General features: G+C 37.7%; 1 protein-coding gene across 8 annotated transcripts in view; it reads left to right on the top strand.

Moving 5' to 3' along the window:
* The window catches only part of OPCML (opioid binding protein/cell adhesion molecule like), a 1073077-nt gene that overhangs the window by 968379 nt on the left and 80609 nt on the right, over positions 1-24089 (top strand). The gene's annotated exons all lie outside the window — the stretch shown is intronic.

Genomic DNA, 24089 nt, shown 5'->3' with positions numbered 1-24089 from the left:
CAAAGTACTTAAACAACAGAAATGTATTTTCTTGTAGTTCTGGAGGCTATATGTCCATGATCGAGGGAAGGTAGGGTTGGTTCCTTTCGAGGGCTGTGAGGGAGAACCTGCCCAATGCAAATCCATTAGCTTCTCGTGGTTGGCTGGCAGGCTTTAGTGTTTCTTGGCCTGCAGATGTATCACCCTGATTCCTGCCTTCATTATCACATGGACTTCTCCATGTGTGCTGTCTTTGTGTCAAATTTTCCCTTTTTATAGGGACACCAACATATCGGATTAGGGCCGCCTTAATGACCTCATCTGATCTTGGTAAACTTGTAAAGACCCTATTTCCAAATAGGGTCACATTCTGCAGCACTAGGGTTAGAACTTCAGGGTATCTCTTTTGGGGGGAGGTGGGGGAATGCAATTCAATTCATAATGGCTTCATCAAATTTAAAAACACCATTAAGTGTAAATGAAAAGACAAGCCATAGACTGGGAGAAACATTTGCCATTCATAAATCTGACAAAGAATTTGGGGTCTTGTCTGGGTTATGTTTGGGCTTCATTTGGGTGATATGAAGAATTCTTACAATATAATTCTAACAACCCATCTTGAAATGAACAAAACATTTGAACAGACAATTCACATAAGAAGATACATGAATAAAAAATAAGCACATGAAAATATGCGCAATATATTTACCATAGAAAGGAAAACTCAGTCATAATGAAACATCACTACACAATTGCCAGACTGTCAAACTTAAAAACAACAATAACAACAACAACAAACCCTGACAATATCAAGTGTTGCCAAGTGTGTGGAGCAACTGAAACTCTTACACATTAGCTCTGCGACTATAAAATGCTATAAGCACTATGGAAAACAGTTTGGCACTTTGTTATAGAGTTAAACATACACTTAACATATGACCCAGAAATTCTGCTCCTGAGTGTTCACCAAAGATAAATGAAAATGTCTGTCTACAAATATACATTGTACATAAATGTTCATAGCAGCTTCACTTGTAATAGCCTCAAACTAGAAATAACCTCAAACCTTCAACAATTAAATAGATAAATTGTGTATTTATCTACTTTTAAACAACTATTTATCTATATTTAAACAACAAATGACTTCTCAGCAAGTAAAAGGAACAAATCATTGCTGCATGTAACAAAATGGACAATTCCCGAAAACAGGCTGAGCAAAAGAAGCAAGACACAAAAATACCTACTGCATGATTTGATAGGCAAAACTAATTCATTGTGACTGAAATCAAGTCAGTGGTTACCTGGAGTAAGGATTTGGGGAGATGTGACTAAAGGGGCACACGGGACTTTTTTCAGGTGATGGAAATGTTTTAGATCTTGAATGTGGTGCTGGTTATGTTGCCCCTTACATAAGTCAAAATGTTAAACTATACAGTGAAAATGGGAACATTTTATTGTATGTAAATTAAAATCTCAATGAAATTTAAAAAATATACACATAGAGATATGGGATATACTGACCTGAAGATTTGCCCCTAATCTGTAACATAATTTATGTAAGCAGTACTTCCTAGATGAGAGATTGGACTTGTTACTAGGAGCACCATTTAAGGGAAAACTTAAATGGTCTCATGTCCTCCATGTAAACAGAGATGCATATGTCAACCCTCCCTTGTTGCAGGAAAAGATAATGCTAATAAATCCTCTGAACATTCTTTGTATACAGACCTCAGATATTGAAACACAAAACGTCTATATTATAAAATAATGTTAACAAGAATGTTAAACTATACATGAGGGACTCACAAAGCCCAACTTTGATGTAAATGGACAGTAGCTTATGTTCCCAAAGACATAAGGCCCATGGGAATTTTGCTTGAAATGAGGGATAATTTTGGATTTATATTACATACAAAACTATGTCTAAACATCAGACCAATTTCTATGTATTTGGTAAATTCAGAGGTTTTTATAAATGCTTGAAATCACAAAATGCATTTATTTGATCCTAAATGCATAGTTCTCTGAGCCTAGAAATCTTTTTTTTTTTTTTAAAGATTTATTTATTTGAAAGAGAGAGAGAGCACATGAGAGGGGGGAGGGTCAGAGGGAGAAGCAGACTCCCTGCTGAGCAGGGAGCCCGATGCGGGACTCGATCCCGGGACTCCAGGATCATGACCTGAGCCGAAGGCAGTCACTTAGCCAACTGAGCCACCCAGGTGCCCGAAATCTTTTTTTTTCTAATTAGGTTAAGCACCATACATTACATCATTAGTTTGTGATGTAGTGATCCATGATTCATTGTTTGCATATAACACCCAATGCTCCATGCAGAACGTGCCCTCTTTAATACCCATCACCAGGCTAACCCATCCTCCCACCCCCTCCCCTCGAGAACCCTCAGTTTGTTTCTTGGAGTTCATAGTCTCTCATGGTTTGTCTCCCCCTCCGATTGAAAGGCATTTGGACTAAGTGTAAGTGTTTTGAAACAATACCTTATAATGGTACACTGGTAAGGCTTCCCTCTTAAAATAAGGGAAATTCATCCATATTCTCAATCTTTTATACAACGTAATAGTTACAATTCAGCCTCAAAAAAGCTCAGAAAACCCTACATTTAAATGATTCCTCTGCTCTTCAAATCTCCCAGGCTATGATCTACTTTCAGTTGCCTTTTGCCTTTTTCATAGCTTTGGCCTTCACTTTGCTGTCTTTCCTTCCCCCCATTGTCTTTCTCCTCCTCTTTCAAAGACATTTAAATATTTTAAACTCAAAGCATTGTTTTCCAAATTTGAAAAGCTTTGGAACCTGGAGAGTTGGCAAGTTTAAAATGTGCATCTGCAGAGTGACTACCATTATTTATTTTTAGAAGGCTATTCCTTCTCACTTAGAGTTGAGGAGGCTCTGGGAAGTTGTTTTAAAGGTTTAGAAGAGCAGCCAATAAAACTTGAACATCAAAAAGCATTTTTAGAACAATTTGCTGGTTAATTCAGCATGCAAGAACAGGAAATAAAAGTTGCAATGACATTTCCTTTGAAATTCCAATAGAGAATTTAGCTCACTGGACAGCCTTGTTCCCAAAATGCTAATAACATAAGATTTGAAATCTCTTGGTTAAATTTAGGGATCTGTATAACAAAGTGAATAAACAAACTTTCATTTAGAAATAGAATATTTTAATGAGCAGATTATTAAAGATTAAGAATAGTGGTAATGCTTATAGTTTAAAAAGACAGACCAATGCTTATAGTTTAAAAAGACAGACCAAGGGGCGCCTGGGTGGCTCAGTCATTAAGCGTCTGCCTTCGGCTCAGGTCATGATCCCAGGGTCCTGGGATCGAGCCCCACATCAGGCTCCCTGCTCCGCGGGAGGCCTGCTTCTCCCTCTCCCACTCCCCCTGCTTGTGTTCCCTCTCTCGCTGTCTCTCTCTCTGTCAAAAAATAAATAAAAATCTTTAAATAAAAAAATAAATAAATAAATAAAATAAAATAAAAAGACAGACCAAACACATGCCACCAATCCCTAGAAATTATAGGAAAAAGGTAAAAGCTAATGATCCAATAAATCCATTATCACACTAGAGAAAAATAATGGTAAGCCTGCATGGATCAGAAACAATATGGAATCTCTGAGATATAAAAAGTAAATAGATGTAATGAAGAGAAAAAAAAGAAAAAAACAGCTCCATGTGATCTATACCTGAAATGATATATAGTTGAAAAAGGAAGGATTTTAGATCTTGGTATACTGGTAAATGTTTAAAATTGATTGGGGCCAAGACTGGGAAGGCAGAAGAGCCCTGGTAGCATTTGCCAATTTCCATGGTGCAAATATTCCCATCATTGCCACTTTCTTGGGAACCCCTTTGAAATAACTATGTATTTTAGGCCCATTTTCACTTGAAAATAAACAAACAAACCCAAAACCAGTCCTTCCTATGAAAGTAGGGTGGAATTTTTGAAACAAATAATCCAGATCCCACATGTGGATCCAAAGTCTCCCCAGCATTTCGGTTCTCCAGACTAGGATATCTAACTGGAGATCTCTTGACTCCCAGTTTCCTTTGCAATGTTGACAGGTATGTTAAGATTCCCAGAAACTAGGTTTGCCAGGAGGACATCTGCCTCACCTCCAAGGAAAACTCAAGATTGTTACAGGATCATGATTATTAAGCATTGTGAGCATCTCAAAGAAAAGTGCTGTGTAAACATATATTCGGGGGTTTTGCAATTGACATGCAAACCACTGAGCATTTGACCATGTATTTATTTAGCTTCAGATATAAAAAGTTGTATTTAATTTATTTTCAGGAGCAGATAATGGGTTTTTTAAAAAACATATTTATTTGGATTTGCTAGAGAATACAGCACTTGTTTAACAGCCTTCACGCACATAGAAATCTGTTCCGAGTGACCTACAGCTTAGGAATTAAAATAATGATGGAATCACAGGCTGCAGCCTCAAAGAATTTTCCCTCCAAAAGAGTGGGCAGGTCCCAAAACAGCCAGACGAAGTGGATTGGCAAGTGGCCAGTGTGTTTGGAATACACTGCAAAACAGGTGGGTTCCAAGGATGATTTTCTTTTCCCCCTCCTGAAGGACAAGAGAAGGGGCGCTGGGCCAGCAATCATTGGAAGGCTCATGAATGTAAAACCATGAATAATGTGGAAACTAAGCTGCACTTGAGTAATGTGAAACCAAAGTTTCTTCGTTTCTTAAACCAAAGTTGCACAGATGGGTGTGACAGAGGACACAGCACAGGCTGTTGTGTTCTAAGGAGTGTTGTCGTTCCCTCTTACAATGCCTTTGGAATCCACTAGAATGTGTTACACACCTGGCCCCATTTCCAATGACATATTTGGAAAGGCCAGATGTTCTGGGAAAATAATAAAGTCTTCTTTTCTGTTTCCTCTCCATGGAGATTTTAAGATGACAGCTATTCACCTGTGAGTGAGTTGCTCCTACAATCTACTCATATACAGTAATACCTCAGGGAGCAAGCGAATAAGTTATTTCACAGAAGTGAATTTTCCAGGTAACCGAAGCTGACTCCTTTATCATTGACTTGAGTCATTTTTAATGGAAACATTTTAAAAATGTATTATGTTCTCCTCTGTTTCCTTGAGTACAGTGAGTGCTATTTGGCCTCATCTTTACAATGTAACATCAGCATCATGCATATCAATTGTATCTTAGCATTTAGAGACTGGGATAACCAGGAATAGGGCCCTAAAATATTGTTTAAATTCTTGTGTCTGTTTTTTATAGTTCCGGTATTTTTCCTTCCTTCTCTCCAAATGACTAGTTGTCAGTTCTTCCTAAAGTCAGCATACTGGCCTTTTGGCAGCCACATTCCTTCTGATTATTTACTTCTACTTTGTCATGAGCAAGAATCTATATAACCAAGTTGATTACTCCTGAATACGAACATAGTGGCGGGAGAGAAACTTCTCGGAGGAAAGGGCATGAGCATTCATGAGTGTGATAAATGACACTGCAGATAACTGTTCTGGGGAAAATCCTGCTTGGCTTTTGTTTTAGATATATGAGTTTCCTAGATGAGTGAATTGCATGTAAACTAAGAGAGCTAAGACTCGTGAAATCATTTCCGATGGTTCTGACCTTGTTGGGCAGCTCTTTTCTATCTTCTATTCACTTTGCTAAATGTTGAGGTCACAAAATATATTAGTCTAAGACTGTTTCTACTACAGCCCTTAGTTTTCTTTTTTTTTTTTTTAAGATTTTATTTATTTATTTGACAGAGAGAGACACAGCGAGAGAGGGAACACAAGCAAGGGGAGCAGGAGAGGGAGATGCAGGCTCCCAGCTTAGCAGGGAGCCCGATGCGGGGCTCAATCCCAGGACCGTGGGATCATGACCCAAGCCGAAGGCAGATGCCCAACAGACTGAGCCGTCCAGGCGCCCCTACAGCCCTTAGTTTTCATGTGAGAAATTCCTAGGAAAAATGTCCTGAAAAAATTTGCCAAGTTCTTAACATTCCAAATAAAAGGAACGCTAGCCTGTACTCGTGTGTAGATGTCAATCCCTGTGGCTGGTGGTTTTATCTGAGACTGAACATGCGCTTCAGATTCTTACAGACCTGAAATGAAGTCTGGCCCAAGCAGTTTACATTCTGAGTTACTTTAGGAAAGCCACTTCCTCTATGAGATCTCCTAGACTGCAAAAGGGGGCCATTTCAACTCATTTAAGGCCCTAGTAGCCCTGAGAGAAAAGTGCTCATATTCATTACTATACCTTTTTTATTGTTTATAATTATTCCATTATTTTGCCTATTCTTACCTCTTATCCCTTGACAGTCTTGGGTCATTTGTTAGTGATTCAGTGTCCCTCTTGTCCACGTGAGAATTCAGAATGACATAATTTTATTTGTAATAGCTAAACTTAGAAACAACCCAAATATCCTTCAGTGGGTGAATGGTTAAACAAACTGAGGTACATGCACACCATGGGATGCTATTTAGCAATAAAAAGCGATGAATCCGAAATACACTCAAAAACTCGGATGGACCTTAGTATATTACACCAAATGAAAGGAGTCAGTCTCCAAAGGTTGCATCCTGATGATACTACTGTTATAACATTCTCAAAATGGCAAAATTATAAAGATGCACCACAGATGAGTGGTTGCCAGAGGTTTGGGCAGGGAAGGGGAAGGAATACCATGAGGGAGTTGCTTTGCAGTGATGAAATGTCAAAGAATTATATGCAAAGACAATAGCAGTGAGTGCCTGTAAAACCTGGTGAAATTTTAGCAAGTTCCACAGTATAGTTAATTGCATTGTGCCCATATCAGTAACCTAGTTTGGATAATGTACTTTATTATATAAGATGCCATCACTGGGGAAGCCGGTCACAAGCACATGGGACCTCTATTATTTTTGCAACTTCTTGTGAATCAATAATTATTTTAAAATAAAAAGTTAAAAAAATAGAAATGATAAGTAAAATGTGTAGTTTTCCAACATGCTTATATAGGAATTTATTATTTATAAAATATTGCCACATGCATCATTTCAAGTGAGTTTACAGCAACTCTCTCATACAGGTCAGCAGGAATATTTACCTATTCCACAGGTATGGAAAAGACTTGGAAAGGTTGAGTAATGGCCAGTGGCTCTCAGCTGAATAAGGTGGTGGGTATATGAAAGGGGCCTAGTTCCCGTTGTTTAAGTCTAGAGCTCTTTATACTGTACAAAATGGTGCCCATGGCTTGCAGTTGGAACAGGTACAATATAACATGATGTATTTTATCAAATTCTGCTTGTTATCTGGGGAACCCAAGAGTGCTCACTCACTAGCTTTGAGCATCACCCATGCTCTTATATTTCCCTCCCTAACTCCACACCTACCTTCTTATATGTAGGCACTTTCTAGCTACCACTCAGTATTGTTCTAAGGAAAGCACAGCCTCCAAATGAAACCCACATCCATGCTGTTGTCGGCTGTAGGTCCCTGTTGTTTCTCTGCTTCAATTAAAATCAACCCGCTGAGACCTACCAACCTCATTTCTCTTCTAAGCCATCTTAGGTACACGTTCCAGCCACTAATAAGAATTGTCTATTAGTTGACCCTCTGCATCATCCAGTCATGCTACTACTTCTTTGTCCCTCTCCAAGGCAGCCAGGATCCTTGTTTCTAATCTGAAGTCGTGTTTCGAGCCTAATTAATCCCCAGAGTGTGAGAAAGAGGTGTCTGAGATGAGAAATCAAGGTTATACAGATCTTGCTCAGTGGAACAGTTATGGGCAAACAAGCTGTTCCTCTCACATTTTTGCAAAGCAAATTTATGTTCACTAACTTTGGTTCTTGTTGTAAATGAGAAGTGTATGAAGGTCTAGCAATGCGCTTTTCACCATATGGGTACCCATATGTTTTCCCCCTTTGCTTGCGTACATTTTTGCTTTGGCATGCACATATGCTTGTATTTTTGCAACTTAACAATATTAAAACTAATCCCATTTATGCTCCTTTTGGGTGAGTTGATTGAGTCATAAATTCCTGAGAATCTCTTCCTTGGGAGGCTGAAGTTCTTTTGTGTGAGCAAGGGGAGGGCATGGCAAGCCATCTTGGCAGACAGATGCAGGCAGCCAACATCGTTGTATAGCTCATGTCGCTCATGGCCCTGACCCCGGAGCACTAGGAAGTGTGAGATCATAAGGCCTGGGTAGTGTCCCTCTGTTTTCCTTCCTACGAGGGAAAGCACTCACTACAAAATAGACAATAATTCCCTAGGATTGGTTCTCTTCCTAAGGTAGAGGGTGAAATAACTCACCTTAGAGCAAACAACCACGATGTCATGAGTTCTTGATATGTAACTATGCTTAATACTACTCACACTCCTCACACGGAATTGAGAAACTATATATTGGAAATGGGGCAGCAGGGAATTAGGCTTGCTGTGAAGTAATGTTTAGCCTCATTGCAGGGCCTTTTTAGATTATAAAAATAAGAATGGATATTAACATGTATCATACCAAGTGGAAAACTCAACTAATTCAAATGTAAAATTGGAATTGGAAATGCTGTTTGATGTCTTTTGTAAGGCCGTTGCTATTTTTATCTGCTCATGAATTCATTCATTCATTTGATGTGTTAAGAATGTTCATTTGTTCTTATAGCAACAATGGTGTGTACAATAGACGTGATTCCTGCTCTTATGAAGCTTATAGTCTAGTCAGGGGTAGTCATTAATCAGATCATCAAGAATATATAAGTTCTAGAGGGGAGGGGGGTGAGGGGATGGGTTAGCCCAGTGATGGGTATTAAGGAGGGCATGTACTGCATGGAGCACTGGGTGTTATACGCAAACAATGAATCGTGGAACACCGCATCAAAAACTAATGATGTAATGTATGGTGACTAACATAATAAAACAAAATTAAAAAAAAAAGAATATGTAAGTTCAAAGTGTGATAACTGCTATGACAATGGGCAGCAGGGTGGTGTGAGCTAGTTTAGGCTGAATTTCTCCTGAGATAGTGATGCTTGAGCTGACATAGAAAGATGAATGAAAGTTAACTAGGGACAGGGACAGGGAAATGTGTATGTGTTGGGGCTGGGCTGTATAGAAACTTTCCAGGTGAGGGAGAACAGCATGTGCAAATGCCCTGAGGTGAGAGAGAGCGTGGCTCTTCGAGAAACAAAAGAACTGTGTCATGAATGTGTAGAAAGCTGGAGAGACAATGGTCTGAGAATAGGTAGTTAGGGGCCAGATCACACAGAGCCCTTCAAAGTTTGGTCTTTATTCGAAGAGCACTAGAAAATACAAAGAAAGTTGCAAGTAGAAGAGCTGAGAAATCAGATGTTCATGTATTGGATTTAACTAGGAACATTTCATTTCCGATCTACTCATTTTCTATGTAAATCTGGCAAACCACTAAACCTCTGTCTCAATTTCCCCACCTATAAACCAGAAAGGAATTAGTAATAATATGCTCCCCTTATGGAGGAAGAGAGAATGGAATTTGATAGTATCTATTCCAAATACTTTTTAGATTATGATATAAGAATGGATATTAACATGTATAATAGCAAGCAAAAAGCCCAACTAACTCAAAAGTAAAATTAGAATTGGAAAGGCATCCAGTGCTGCCTGCCGTCTGTTGTAAAGCCTTCTCTATGCGATTGCTATATCATATTATGCTATTGAAATCAGTCGGGCACTGATAAAATTGAGACCCGCTTTACAAGTTCTGTAGATCTAATTGGCCTCAGCAGTGGGTCCACAGTGACTCTTCTTGCTGAATAGAAATCCTAGGCTTCAATAGAAAATAATAAGCAGCCTGGTTCCACACTAACAAACTGCAGCCCCCTCCGGCGATAATGTGTTTAATTTAGATACTGAACTCCTTCATCTGGCCAGATGTTGAAGGAACCTCAGAGGTTTCTACCTTACCTCCTGGATGAGCACCCTTGAGAGTAGATTCAAAGGACTTTCAGGGCTAGCCATGTATCCTTTCAGTCCTTGATATGCCATTTTTTCCCAGCCATTTACATCTTCTAAAACCCTCTACATCTCTAGGGCAAAAGTTCCTACAAAGCACCTTGTCTCATTCAAGCTATCTTAAGTTGGGTTTCTATCACTTACAGCCAAAGTAGTTCTCATTAAATCCACCATGTGATGTGTAAAGCAGTGTAAGTCCCAGCTGTAAACTTAGTGTGGGGTTTAGGAGAGGTGTGTAAACTTAACATTGCCATGCAATATGGTTAGAACCAAACCACCTCTGAGAAAGTCTCATTTGTATATGAAAGAGAGGGACGGGGCTGCCTGGGGTCCCGATTAACTTTGTAAGGCCACTGTCTTTTTCATAGGTTGAAGAAGACCCTGATTGTTGATCAAAGAGCTCTGGGTGGGTTGCCGAGGGGATTCCACACCCACATCAGCTAGGATCAGGCCAAAACAGACACATGGACCCTGGCCGTGAATTCTGTAGCAGTCAACACCAGGAGGTCATCACCTCCTCAGTACATCCAAGTGCCCAACATTCATTCAAGCATCATAGGGTGTGTTAAGTGCGTTCCTTTCCTCCTGTCCCCTTTCTCAAAGCACCTGCCATCCTAGGCTTCCGACTGTGCTGGGTTTTATCTCCAGCATGACGGAGGCTGAAGTATGAAATGGTGATAGTGGGGAGACATTCTTTCCTCCCACCTGTTTAAAGGTAGTGACCATGCTTAATGAGCAGCCTCTCTTTGTGTGAGATCCAGAGGAGGGAGGGGAAGGAGAAGGAAAATAGGCAGTTGCTTGGAGGATTTTAATTGGAGTGGGGCCCTTCAAGTCTTGCGAATGTTCCAGCCTCTGAGAGGAAATATCCACTGGACATAAGCAGGATCAAGGGGAACTGATCTCATTAAGCAAAAGTAGTTGATTGTCCCTTTGAATCTGGGCTTCCCAGCTGGAGGCAGTGATTGACTCACACACAGAGGAGAACTGGAGTTGAGTCCTGAGGAGGTGAGGGAATCTGACTTCCCTCGGAACACCTGAAGCATAGCCCAAGGGCCCCCACTCTGCCCCTCCTGGTGGCCTGCAAAGCCTCATTAGTCAAAGCGACAATCACATAAGCCTTTTCTGCCTTTTCTTTATGCTCTTGCTCCTCACCCCCACTTCCCCTTATTTCTTTCTTATCCTATCAATGGTTTCTCCACTCCAGAACCATTTATTGGTGAGAGTAACCCCCCTGGGGCACTGGAAGTGGTTTGTTTTTAATGATACTCTGGATGATTTTGCTTCCTAAGAGAAATGTTTATAAAGTACCCGATATAATCAGAATGAGCAGCCCTCTGCTTTCCCAGTTCTCTTTCTTTCCCCGCAAGCTTTGCTCCCCTCACCTCTGTTCTCCACACCATTGGCGCCGGGAAATGCTTTCTTCTCGGGCCTCTCGAGGGCCCCTGCCTGCTCCACTGAGCCTATGCTTATTTGTCCCTGCACAACCGGAACAGGATGCAGTAATTACATCTGCAGTGAAGGTTTGTTTCCCTTAAGGGCAGTAAGGACGTTGCCAGCACTGCTAATGAAGAAATGAGCTTTCCTTTCAGAGCCTGGGGGTGGAGGGGGAGTGCTGCAAGGAGCTCTGGGACGTCACACAGCAAGATATTTGGAGCTTCATCTTCCTGGGCCAGGCTGTACCCCAGTGCACTCATCCCTTCCCTTCCTCAGCACCCTTCTCTTAAGCTTCTTACTCCTGACTCAGCTCCAAACTGCCCAGAACACTCCAGATAAGGTTTCGGAAGTATTTCCTGTCCCAGGGGCATGAAAACAGTGGGAACAAAGGCAGGTTGGCCATAACACTTTGAGGGATAATTTGAGAATCTTCTGTATTTCCATCATCTCTGGTTCTGCCCAAAGTGTAACGTACCCAGAAGTCTCAGGTGCCACGTCTACCTGGAGCCCCAACCCTCCAGTTGCTAGCAAGAACCCGAAAAGAGGACAGGGAGATAGCATCTGTGCTGACGCGTGGGGCTGGGCTGCATCTCCCTGTCTCCTGGTGTTGCTGCCTCAAATCACCTGACCTGTGTGCTCCCCTTCTCTGCCTTCACTCTTAAGACCTATTGATCCTTCCTGCTTTGTTTTGCTGTACTTCCCCCATGGCTATTTCTGATCATCCGTACCTGCCAAACTTCCCATCCTTGCTGGACTCTCTGGACTTCTCATGGTTTGCATGCTTTGACTGTAAGTTTCAATCCCATAAAAAACCGCAGTGACACTGTCATCATTGGCTACATTTTTATTACCGATGATGTCCCTTAAATTTACTGGGTTACCACTTTGACTTAATCACATTTGGCTTTCACAAAGGTCTGTCAAAATGCAGACAGAAAAATAAGATAAAGTAATAAAATAAAATGATAAAAAAATAAAATAATAGAACATAAACACAATACAAACGAAAAGCCAGGGATTAGGAATACACATTTTACAGAGGAGGAAACAGAAGCCTGGTTAAATTGATTGCAGCTGGAAACAATATTCTTTTTTTTTCTTTTTTTATTATGTTATGTTAATCACCATACATTACGTCATTAGTTTTTGATGTAGTGTTCCATGATTCATTGTTTGCGTATAACACTCAGTGCTCCATGCAGAACGTGCCCTCTTTAATACCCATCACCAGGCTAACCCATCCCCCCCATCCCCCTCCCCTCTAGAACCCTCAGTTTGTTTTTCAGAGTCCATAGTCTCTCATGGTTCTTTAAATTATTTATTCATGCACTCATTCAACCATTCAAGAAAGAATTAGTGGGTGCCAATTACATGTCAGGTACTGTGCTTGACAATGGGGTTAGAAAGTTAAACAGCATTATACTTTTCCTCAAGGAGCTCACATTCAGTGAGCCACAGGCATAGTAACATGTAATTACAGCACAGTGTGGTTGGTGCTTTAATAATACATTCAAAATGTTGTGCCTTCCAAGAGAGGATCATCTAACTCCAACTGGGAAATATGGGAGAATCAGGGATTGCTTCCTGGAAGAGGTGACTATTAACCTGAATCTTAAAAATTAAGAGTTAGCCAAGCAAAAAGAACAATGTGAGTGGAGTGGAAGGGAAGAGGACTATCCCAGGCAGTGGGAACAGTAAGATGAAAGACAGGGAAATGAGAACTAGCACAGAGTCTGTCATTGGACATACAGAAGCAGTTTAGTGTTGCTGGAGCAGAAAGTGTGAAATTATTGTAACCCAGATAAAATTGTTGGATCGCTTGTAGCTGGTCCAACTATGACATTGCATTTTAAGGACATAGATTTGGTCACACTCATCAAGGGGGCAGGAAGGGGAAAGCTTCTAATGTAAACTAAATCTTTACCAAAATCTCTCAAAGCGCCCCTAACGTGTTATACAGCAGATAATAAAACAGTTGAATGATGTGTTTTATTACTCTTTTCTCTACATTTCACTCCACAAAAAAACACTAGGTGATCCAGATCTCTGCTTTCTTAACTAAACTATCTGGTCTCTTCTTTCAGTAGTAAATTTCCCAGCTTTCTCAGGGTAATAAATGTAGCTTTTCAACTTTTTCATTCTGCAGCTCTGCTCATTATCTTGATCGGCAAAAGCCTAAGAACCAAGAAAACATCTATACTTTGTTTTACATTTTGTATTGTCCCCATGAAACGGATGTCAGATTAGATTTAGGTAGTGTATGAAAAGCAAATCACCAACTGCTAAGTAGACAGGGTAGAGAAGGCAAAAACGGACTTTTTATAAAGTCAGTTTTTGTTTGGTCATAATTTACATAAAATAAAATGTACCCATTTTAAGTGTAGACTGGTGAGGGTTGTTTTTTTTTTTTTTCTCCCGGTATTATTAAGATATAATTGAAATTAATACAACACTGTGTAAGTTTAAGGCATATACCATAATGACTTGATATACATATTTTGTGAAACGATCACCACAGTAAGTTTAGTAACATCCATCACCTCATATTATTACAAAAGGATTTGTTTTTCCTTGTAATGAGAAGTTTTAGGATTTTATTCTCAGCAGTTTTCAGTTAGACCATAGAGCAGTGTTAAGTATAGTCATCATGGTGTGCATTACATTCCTAGTGCTTATTAATCTTATAGCAGGAAAGTTGTACCTTTGACCGACTCCACCCAATTCCCCCACCTCCTAACCCCTGCCTCCGGCAACCACAACTCTGATCTCTTTTACTATGAGTTCAACTCTATTTTAGATTCCACATATACTGGAGATCATACAGTATTTGTCTTTCTCTGTCTGATTTATTTCACTTAGCATAATGCCCTCAAGGTCCATCCATGATTAGTGAGTTTTGACAAATTTATACATCTCTAAAACCACCACCCTATTTAAGATAGAGCACATTACCATCAATTCTGCAAATTCCCTTATTTTCAGACCCCAACTTTATCCCTGCCCCCAATTTGAGACAAACATTGATCTGTTTTCTGTACTATAAACTAGACTTTTTCTGGAATTTCATACACATATACACAATATATTTATACTCTAGAAAAATATATAGCATTTATATGATCTTAGAATATGTACTCTTTTGTTTCTGGTGGCTTTCAGTCAGCTTTTGAGTTTCCTTCATGTTGTATGCCGTTCTTTCCTTTTTATTGCTGAGTAGTATTCCATTATAGGAAGATACCAATATTTGTTTACTCATTTGCCAGTTGATGGACATTTGGTTGTTTCTATTTTTTGACTATTGTGAATAAAGTTGCTATGAACATTTATGAACAGATCTTGTCATGGATATTTCCTGTAATTTCTCTTAGGTAAATACTTAGGGGTGGAATTTATGAGTCATATAGTAAGTTTATACTTAACTTTGCAAGAAATCGCCAAACTGCTCTCCAAAGAGAATATACCATTGTATATTCCCTTCACTATTGCATAAGAATTACAGTTGGTCCACATACTTGCTAGCATATGATATTCTGTCTTTTACATGTTATCTCTTCTAATAGGTGTATAGAGTAAAGCACATGCTGGTTTTAAGTTGCATTTCCCTGTTGATTAATGATGTTGAGAATCTTGTCAAGTACTTTTTGGCCATTTGTATATCTTCTTTTGTGAAGTGTTGGTTGCAATCTTTGACTATTCTTAATTAGGCTACCTTCTAATTACTGTGTTGTAATAGCTATTAATATATTCTAGATACAAGTCTGATGTCACATACTGAGAATACTTTCTCTTAGCCTGTGTCTTGCCCTCTCATTTTCTTAATGATGCTTCTCAAAGAACCAACGTTTTTTGTCCAATTTATTAATATTTTATTATATAGATCTGGCTTTTTATTTCTCATCTAAAAATAGGATGCAATGCCAAGTTACAAGATTATCTCCTATGTATTATTCTAGAAGTTTTAGAAATTTACTTTCTATTTTATTTTATTGTTTTAGGTATAAGATCCACATGAGTTCATTTATGTGCATGGTGGGAGGTCAGGTCTCAAAAAATGAGATTTATTTATTTTTTCTAAATGGCTGTCCAGTTAATTCAACACCATCTGTGGAGAACACAATTCTTTTCCTAATGAATTACCTTGGTTTCTTTGTCAAAAATCAATTGACCATTATTGGGTCTCTTTCTAGACTCTCTACTTTTTACTATTAAAATATATTCTCTCTTTATTGCCAATACCATATTGTTTTATCACTGTTGATTTATAATAAGTCTTAAAATCAGATATGGTAAGTCATAAGCTTTGTTCTTTTTCAAGTTATTGGCCAACCTGTGCCCTTTGTATTTTTATGTAATTTTAGAATCAGTTTGACATATTTACCAAAAAAAAAAAAAAAAAAAACAACTTGGTAGGATTTGGATTGGAAATACATTGAAATTGTATATCAATTTGGGAATAATTGACATCTTTACAGCATTTTTTTTCCAATCCATAAATTTATTCTTCCATTTATTTAGGTCTTGTTTACTTTTTCTCAACAACATTTGATAGATTTCATTATATAGTTTCAAAAAATTTCATAGTTTTGAATGCTATTATAAAGAGTAAAATTTCAATTACTCATTGAAAATATATAGAAATGCAATTGACTGTAGTTTATTGACCTTACGTCTGTGACATTGCTAAATTTATTCATTAATTCTAGCAAATTTTTCTAGATTCCTTATGATTTTTTATATAAATGATATGTCTTCTGTGAATAAAGACATTTTTACTTCTTTGGTACCAATCATTTAGTCAGGAATGCCTTACAATTTCTTTTTCTTTCCTTATTGCACTAGCTAGATTCTCCAACAATGTAATGTTAAATATAAATGATGATAGCTGATATCCTTGTCTTGTTCTTGATTAGAAGAAAAACATTTCATTTTTCCCCATTAAGTATAATATTATTTGTAGATTTTTCACAGATGGCTTTCATCAGATTTTGTTTTGTTTTGTTTTCATTATGTGTGAATGGATGTCTCATTTTGTCAAATCATTTGTTTGCATCTACTAAGATGATTGTATAATGAATTATACTGAATGATTTTTTAAAAAGATTTTATGTATTTATTTGTGAGAGACAGTGAGCACAAGTGGGAGGGGCAGAGGGAGAGGGAGAAGCAGACTCCCCACTAAGAAGGGAGCCTGACAAGGGGGCTCCGTCCCAAGACCCTGAGATCATAACCTGACCCACAGGCAGACCTTAACTGACTAAGCCACACAGGTGCCCTTATACTGAATGATTTTTAATGCTGAACCAACTTTGCATTCCTGGGATAGACCTCATGTGGCCATGATATACTGTACCTTTTTTGTATTAATGGATTGAATTTGCCAATACTTTGTTAAGAATTTTGCATCTGTGTTCATGAAGGCTGTTGGTCTGTGATGTTATTGTCTGGTTTTGGTGTCAGGGTAATCTAGCCATATAAAATGAGTTGGAAAAAGTTTCTTTTCAGAAAGAGTTTGGGTATAATTGGTATTAGTGGTATTCAAAAGCAATATTTAATAATAGTAATGGTTAATGGGATCTGTGTCTTTTTCATCTTTGTAATAGAAATATTTCTAGTGCTTTTCTATTAGGTGTAGTGCTGGCTTCAGAGAGACACTTATTGTATTAAAGAATACTCCTCTTTCAATAAAAACATTTTGTTCAGAAAAGGGTAAGTTTTATCAAATTACCTTTTTGACAAGTTATGGAAATAATTATACGTATTTTTCCTTTGATTAATGTGTATATAAATAATGATATTATGATTGGTAACATTGGAACATTCCATTTGCTAATATTTAATTTACTGTTTTTACATTAACTGTTAAAGTAAGAATGTCTATAGTTTACCACATATTTCAGAGTCTTATCTGTAAGTATTATTTATAATACTATAGCTAAATTTATTAGTTGACTTTCCACCTTTTTATACTCTGGATCATTTTAAATAAAATAAAGAATCTATATTCCTCAACAATTTGATAGGAATTGACTATAAACTCATTCAGGTCCAGGCCTAGTTTGTGAGTTGTTCTTTGGCATTATTTTCTAATATGTTATTGTTGTTGATACAAAATTTGTACCTCTTGAATTAATTTTAGAAATTTCTATGATCAATTTTGATAAATGTTTCATAACTGTTGAACTTATAAATATTTATGTTAATATATGAGTACACAATATTAGGTATTATATAAACATATATACAATGTGTACCAAATTGGGCATATATATATATACCTACACACACATGCACACTTAGTTATACATACTTTATATAGTATAAACTATTTCATAAATACCATATATGGTATAAGATAAATATTACACATATACGAGTACACAGAAAGATAATTCTGTTATTCAGATTGTAGATAGCCATACCGAATCATTTGCTTCCTCAAACATTATGAAACCAAAAATAGATAATATCAGATTTTAATATAGTGTTTTCATGCATTTCTAATACCTTTTGCTTTATATATCTCATCCACAAAGTTTAAAAATAATTAAAGATTCACAATGAATTGTTCCCTTTGTCAATATAAATGACTTTTTTTGCCACTTAACGTTTTTAGTCTTGCATTTAACTTTATCTAACATTTATATTGTACTCCCTGCTTTGATTTTGTTAGTACTAAAAATACACTCGCCCATCCTTTTAAAAAAAATCATACTTGTATTATTCTGATTTAGGCGTATCTTTTGTAAACAGAACAGAATATATTCTGTTTTCTTTTTCTTTCTTTAATCCAATCTCAGCCTCTATTTTTTTTTTAATGGGAAGTGTAACCAACTTGCAGGTATTATTAAAACTGATGTGGTTGTTCCCTGTCATCTTTTTGTTTTCCGCTTTTGTTCTCTCTAGCAGTCTTCATGTTCTATACCTTGTGGTGTTTGAAACACTTTTTCTTTGCTTTTATCCTGTATAGTTTTTTGAAATGAATATATCATGTTTATTCATACTGGTACTTACATTTCAGTTTCCCAGAAGTGTTTTTAGCATGTGTGATTCTAATTATTCAAGCCGAGTAAAATGTTTTTTCATGTGTTCTTATTTGAGACAAAAATTGCAATGGATTCCCCTCCATCCTCACTCCTACCTTACCACTTGTGTTTCATGGATTTTATCAATATCACATTTTGAACTTGTAATCCAAGATTATGTATTGAGACATTTGTACTTTCATTGAGCTTGTTAGATTTATAACCATTCCTGAGCCTCATCTCTTTAAGTCAGATCCCTACTTAAGCCTTTCAGCAATTCCCTGCAGGTGGCATTCATTAGATTTTTCCTTAGTTTCATCTCTAAGTTGCTCAGAACACTTTTCAAGAAGTTTACCAAAAATATGGGTGAATGTTGTGTTTTCTGATTCTTGGAATATTTCTTCTTTCATGTGATAAATATTTATTGGAAACGTGTTTTGCAGCAAAAGCTGTGGTAGGTGCTGGAAATACAGTAATAAATAACATACATAACCCATACCTCAGGGAGTGTACATCTATGAAGATCTGTTTGCTGCCACCAACTGTGATTGGTATCTTTTCTGAGTATATAATCCAAAGGTCACATTCTTTATCCTCAAAACTCCTGTAGTTACTCCTCCCTTGTGTTTGGCATTTAGTGAGAAAGTAGAGCACTCTAAAACCTGATTTTCTGATTTCTGTAACTTTTTGAGTCATTCATTTACTTCTTAAAGGAATGAAGATACTCCTTTCTTTATCTCTGGGTTTAAAACTCTTTCCAGAAGTGTGGGATTGTCTCTCACAATCCACCTTCTCCCCTAGCATGTGATGATGGCATCATTACATACACACAAGCCTTTCTGCAGCTCAAGAAAGTGAGTCTCTATTAAGTACTTATTGTTCTGGGTAATTTCTTCTGAGGAAACTTAATTGTACATGTGTTGGCTCTTCATTTTCTCCCCTTCGTATCAGTCATTTCTCTTTCTCTCTCTCTCTCTCTCAATAAATTCCTTGATTTGTTTTTTCTTGTGTATGCTGGGATAGCTTCTCAGCTTTGGTCTTCATATTGATTTGATTTCTTGAAGCTTCACATCTAATATGTTTTACTTCTGATGTAGATTTAAAATGTAATGTTGATTTCAGCCCCCTTGCTTGTTCTCCTTTTCTACCTAACTGGACTCTTCAGTTCATCTTGTTACCTTTTCTTCTCAGATTTTCTCAGATCTATTCCAGCTTGCCTCCTTAAGTCTTTTCAGAGAGAGAGGTCATCTTTCTTGCTTTTTTTGAGGTTGTCAGATAGTCTTTTAAATTTTTTATTAGGGTCCTGGAAGTCAAATTTTTAATGTGATAAAATATACATAGCATAACACTTAACCATTTTGACCCTTTTTAAGTGCATAGTTCAGGTGCATTAAGTAAATTCACATTGTCTTTCAATGGAAGTGATTTTTTTAACTATGCTTTTCCTGGAATTTTTCTGAGTGGTCTTTTTTTTTTTTCTTTTTCTACAGTATTTTCTCAATACATATCCTCAAACATAATATGACCTGTGTGGTGAGTGGATACCTCATTGCCCCTACTCTCTACTCTTTATGTAATGCCTGAAGCCCCTTTTATTCTCTTCCTGAAATATATATTGAGATGTAGCACTCCTGGTTCATTTCCCAACCTCTATCTGGCTTCCAATCTCTCAAGCTTCTGTTTTATTGAAATGATTCTTTTTTCTTTGTCATCTGGGATTTTTGATACATAGCTGTGGTTGAAGAAATTGAATAAATGAAGGCTTAAGGATGCTTGTTTGCTAATGTAGTTTGAAGCTGCATTGGTATTGCAAGACCATTGTGTTTCCTTAGATAATCTATTATGATAGTTAGGTTCCTCTAGGCCCACAATGTTCTCTGCATGCTAATATTCATGTCCTTGTGGAGTTCTCTACCATATTGCATCAGCATTGGTCTGTGTGACCATAGCATACAGCCAAGTGATGGCATGCATTCCTAAGGCAAAGTCATAAAAAGCATCCTTGCCCTCTTTCTTGGTCAAGTCACTGTGAGGGAAAACAGCTGCCATGACATGAGGACATGGAGAATTCTTGTGGTGAGAAGCTGAATCCTCCTGCCAACAACCAGTACTAACATGGCCTGCATGTGAGTGAGCCATCTTGGAAGTGAATCCTCCAGACCCAGACAAGCCTTCAGAAGACTGCGGCCCCAAAGGATACATTGACTGTACCCTTATGAAAAACCCTGAGCCAGAACCACCCGGCTAAGTACTTCCCAAATCCCTGACTTCCAGAAATGGTGTGAGATAATAAATATTTATTGTTTTTAACCACCAAGTTTTAAGGGAACTTGTTATTGACCTATAGATAACTAACTAATGCACCCATTCATTTGAGTTAGCTCTTGTATTACTAATGGCAGCTCTGTCCTCTCTTGGTTGAAGCCTTATTATCTGTAAGAAGAAAGATAGTGTTGGGGGTGTATACTTCTTTCCTTCCCCCTTTGTAATCTTTGTTTCATGAAGATAAGTTATGCCATGGTTCCAAAATGTCTCATTTACTTAATCCAATTCCATTTCCCTTATAAGAACTATCAATTCTGGTTAATTTTAGGAAATCGATTATTCCTCAATCTTAGTTTTCTTAAAAATATGAGTTTTTATTTTCTAAATATTTGTTAGTTATTTTAGTAAAAATCTAGGGCAGTTGCATTTGGGTCTTTTACTTTGATTTTTTTATCCAAGTTTTTAAAAACTTTGATATATTTTTTAAGATTTTATTTATTTATTTGAGAGAAAGAGAGACAGAGAGCATATGAGCGGCGGGGGGGTGGGGGATGTGCCAAGGGGCAGAGGGAGAGGGAAAAGCAGACTCCCCACTGAGCAGGAAGCCCAACTCAGGGCTTGATCCCAGCTCAATCTCATCTGGATCTCAGCTTGCTTGCAGCACTTTGAGATCATGACCTGAGCCGAAGGCAGACGCTTAACTGACTGAGCCACCCTGGGGGACCCTAAACTTTGATACTCTTTTGAAGCAGATATCTTTCCTTGCTCTCAACAAGGGTACATAAAAGATAATTTTATATCTTTAATATGTTAGGTTATTTTAAAAGATGTATATAATATATTCTTCAATTTTTCTCATAATACAAATATCCTTGGGTTCTTGAAGTAGAAAATATATCAGTTTTAAGTAAGATGATTTTTGTCTTCTTTACATATTCTTTGTATTCCTTTTCCTATCTCATTGCATTGGCTAGAATGCCCTAAAACATGTTGAATGTTAGTAATTATAACTGGCATCCTCTATCTAATTTCTGCTTTCATACAATTGCCTCTAGTGGTTCTTTCTATTAAGTATGATGCTAGTTTTTATTTTCACAGAGCTCTCACTTATTGAAAGATCATTAATAAATGTTTAATTTCTATTAATTCACTCTTTTTAGGATTTTTAGGATGATTCATGCTGATAATACTGGCCCATCTTTATATTCTTGGAATTAATTTCAGACACATTTTATTTGTCTAATAGATTGTTAGATTCTATTTGCTAATAGAATTGTACTCTTATAATTAAAGCATTATTTGATGTAGTGGAGACAGGAAAATGTACATTGCCTGACAATACATAGATGATCAATACATCCTAGCAGTAGAAGTAATGGTAATTACTACTGCAGTGAATGCTGTGAATTATAGTTTTTCAAGTGCTGCATCAGTTCAGAGCACTAATAATGGAACAAAGGAGAACCTCGGAGGTAAGGCAGCAATTTTCCTGCCACCAGGCTGATACCCCAAAGTTACAATTAAATGTCATCAGCAAATGGAGGTACAAAAATTATTTTTTAAAGCTCAGGTTCTTTGCACTGTAATCTAACCTTTTTCATTAGTGCTTAGATCCCAATTCTGGCTGTGCAAAATAGGAGAAAGAGCCCCAGGTGACTCTACGATTTACCAGCTAGGAGATCTTGAATGAGTCACTACGGTTTTTGAGGCTCTCGTTCTCATCTGTACAAAGGAGCTAGTCACTTGGCCCTGCATTTCTTGGAATATTGCTGAGAATGAAATATGATGAGGAGAGTGAAGTACTTTGGAAACAGAGCACCACACACACATAAAAATGGGGCAGCAGCCTCACCATCACCATCACCACCATCATCACTGTCATCATTATAATCATGCAAGAGTGGTATAAAGCCAAGGCTCACCACTCCCTATATAAAGCAGGATCCTTTTGCTTCCATATGTTATTACAGGCATTGTGAAACATGAGTTTACATTTCAGTGCTACTTAATTACCCTTCCTCATCTCCCAGCCATTTTTACATTTAAATAAAACTCTCATTTTACTTAACAATGGAAGGGCTAAAAATTTGCATATTAAGTGTGAGTCGGTGGCACGGATATCTAATTAAAACCTTCTATTTTTTTTCTTTTTCCCCTTTTCATTTTTTCTCCCCTGAGCTGCTGACGTTATTGTAACTGTATTCAGTGTCCCCATTCTGTCAGGCCTGTGTGCTCTGAGGAAAGCAACCCAGAAGGGGACCAGGGAGAGCAGGAGCTTAAGAAAAGTAAGAGGAGGGTGGGGCAGGAGGGAAAGGGGACTGGCAACAGGAAGACAATGGCAGGCACAGAAGGGATGTGAGGGAAAGATCATACAGAAGAAAAACACATTGGTAGTGGTGAGGGTATTGATTTTTGAAAAGAGGGCAGGGTGAGGAATGGAGTGTGTGAAAAATGGAAATTTATCAGAAAGAAGCAAAAGGGTAAGAATAGAAGGAGAAAGAAAGGAGCAAAGACAACAAGATGAGTGGTGAGGCCTCTGAAGCTAAGGGAGAAGGAGAGACTGTTATGAAGGGGCAAGTGTAGTTGACCCTTGAACAACAAGGGTTTGAACCACGGGGGTCCACATAGACATGGACTTCCTTTCAGTAAATTCAGTGCAGGACTGGAAATGTATTTTCTCTTCCTTATGGTTTTCTTAATAACCTTTTATTCTCTCTAGCTTACTTTATTGTAAGAATGTGGTATAGAATACATAGAACATACAAAATCTGTGTTAATTGACTATTTATGTTGTCAGCAAGACTTCCAGTCAACAGTAGGCTCTTAGTAGTTAAGTTTTGGGGCAGTCACAAATTATTTGGGAACTTTGGAGTGTGGGGGTTCAGCTCCCCTAATCTCGCCTTGTTCAAGGGTCAACTGTAGTTAAAGGGGGGTTTCCCTAGCAAAAGTCAATGGGCAAAATGTCTTTGGATCCTTTGGAAAATCACTTGTAACGTTCTAAGAAGAATGTCTATCATACAATACCATGGAGAGATTGTACTAAAAAGGCAAGTCTGTTGGTCTTATTTGAATATTGTCTTCTCCCCTGCATAAGCTTCTATGAGATCATTTCACAGTGCAGGCATATTTCCCATCCTAGATCTTTTTTTTTTTCCTTCATAGAGTTCACACAGAAACATGATTCAGAAACAGAGTCCTTTGAAATTTTTTGTGCACTTTCAAGACATAACCAAATATGAGCCTTCTCTCTTTTTGCCCCTCAACAGCAAGACCATACCAGTATAATTAACCAAGCATTAGTTAAAATCATGTGACCAGTATCTTCCTCTGCCCACTCTATTCATATAAACTGATTATTTATTTCTAAAATTATAATGTTTGTGAAGAAAATCTGTTTTTGGTAATGGTACGTGGTGAGAAGCATGG

The sequence above is a fragment of the Phoca vitulina genome, unplaced genomic scaffold, assembly GCF_004348235.1.
Source record: "Phoca vitulina isolate PV1807 unplaced genomic scaffold, GSC_HSeal_1.0 scaffold34, whole genome shotgun sequence".
Classification (NCBI taxonomy): Eukaryota; Metazoa; Chordata; class Mammalia; order Carnivora; family Phocidae; genus Phoca; species Phoca vitulina.
Note: the sequence above shows the minus strand (reverse complement) of the source record. Positions and strands in the feature narration are given on the sequence as shown.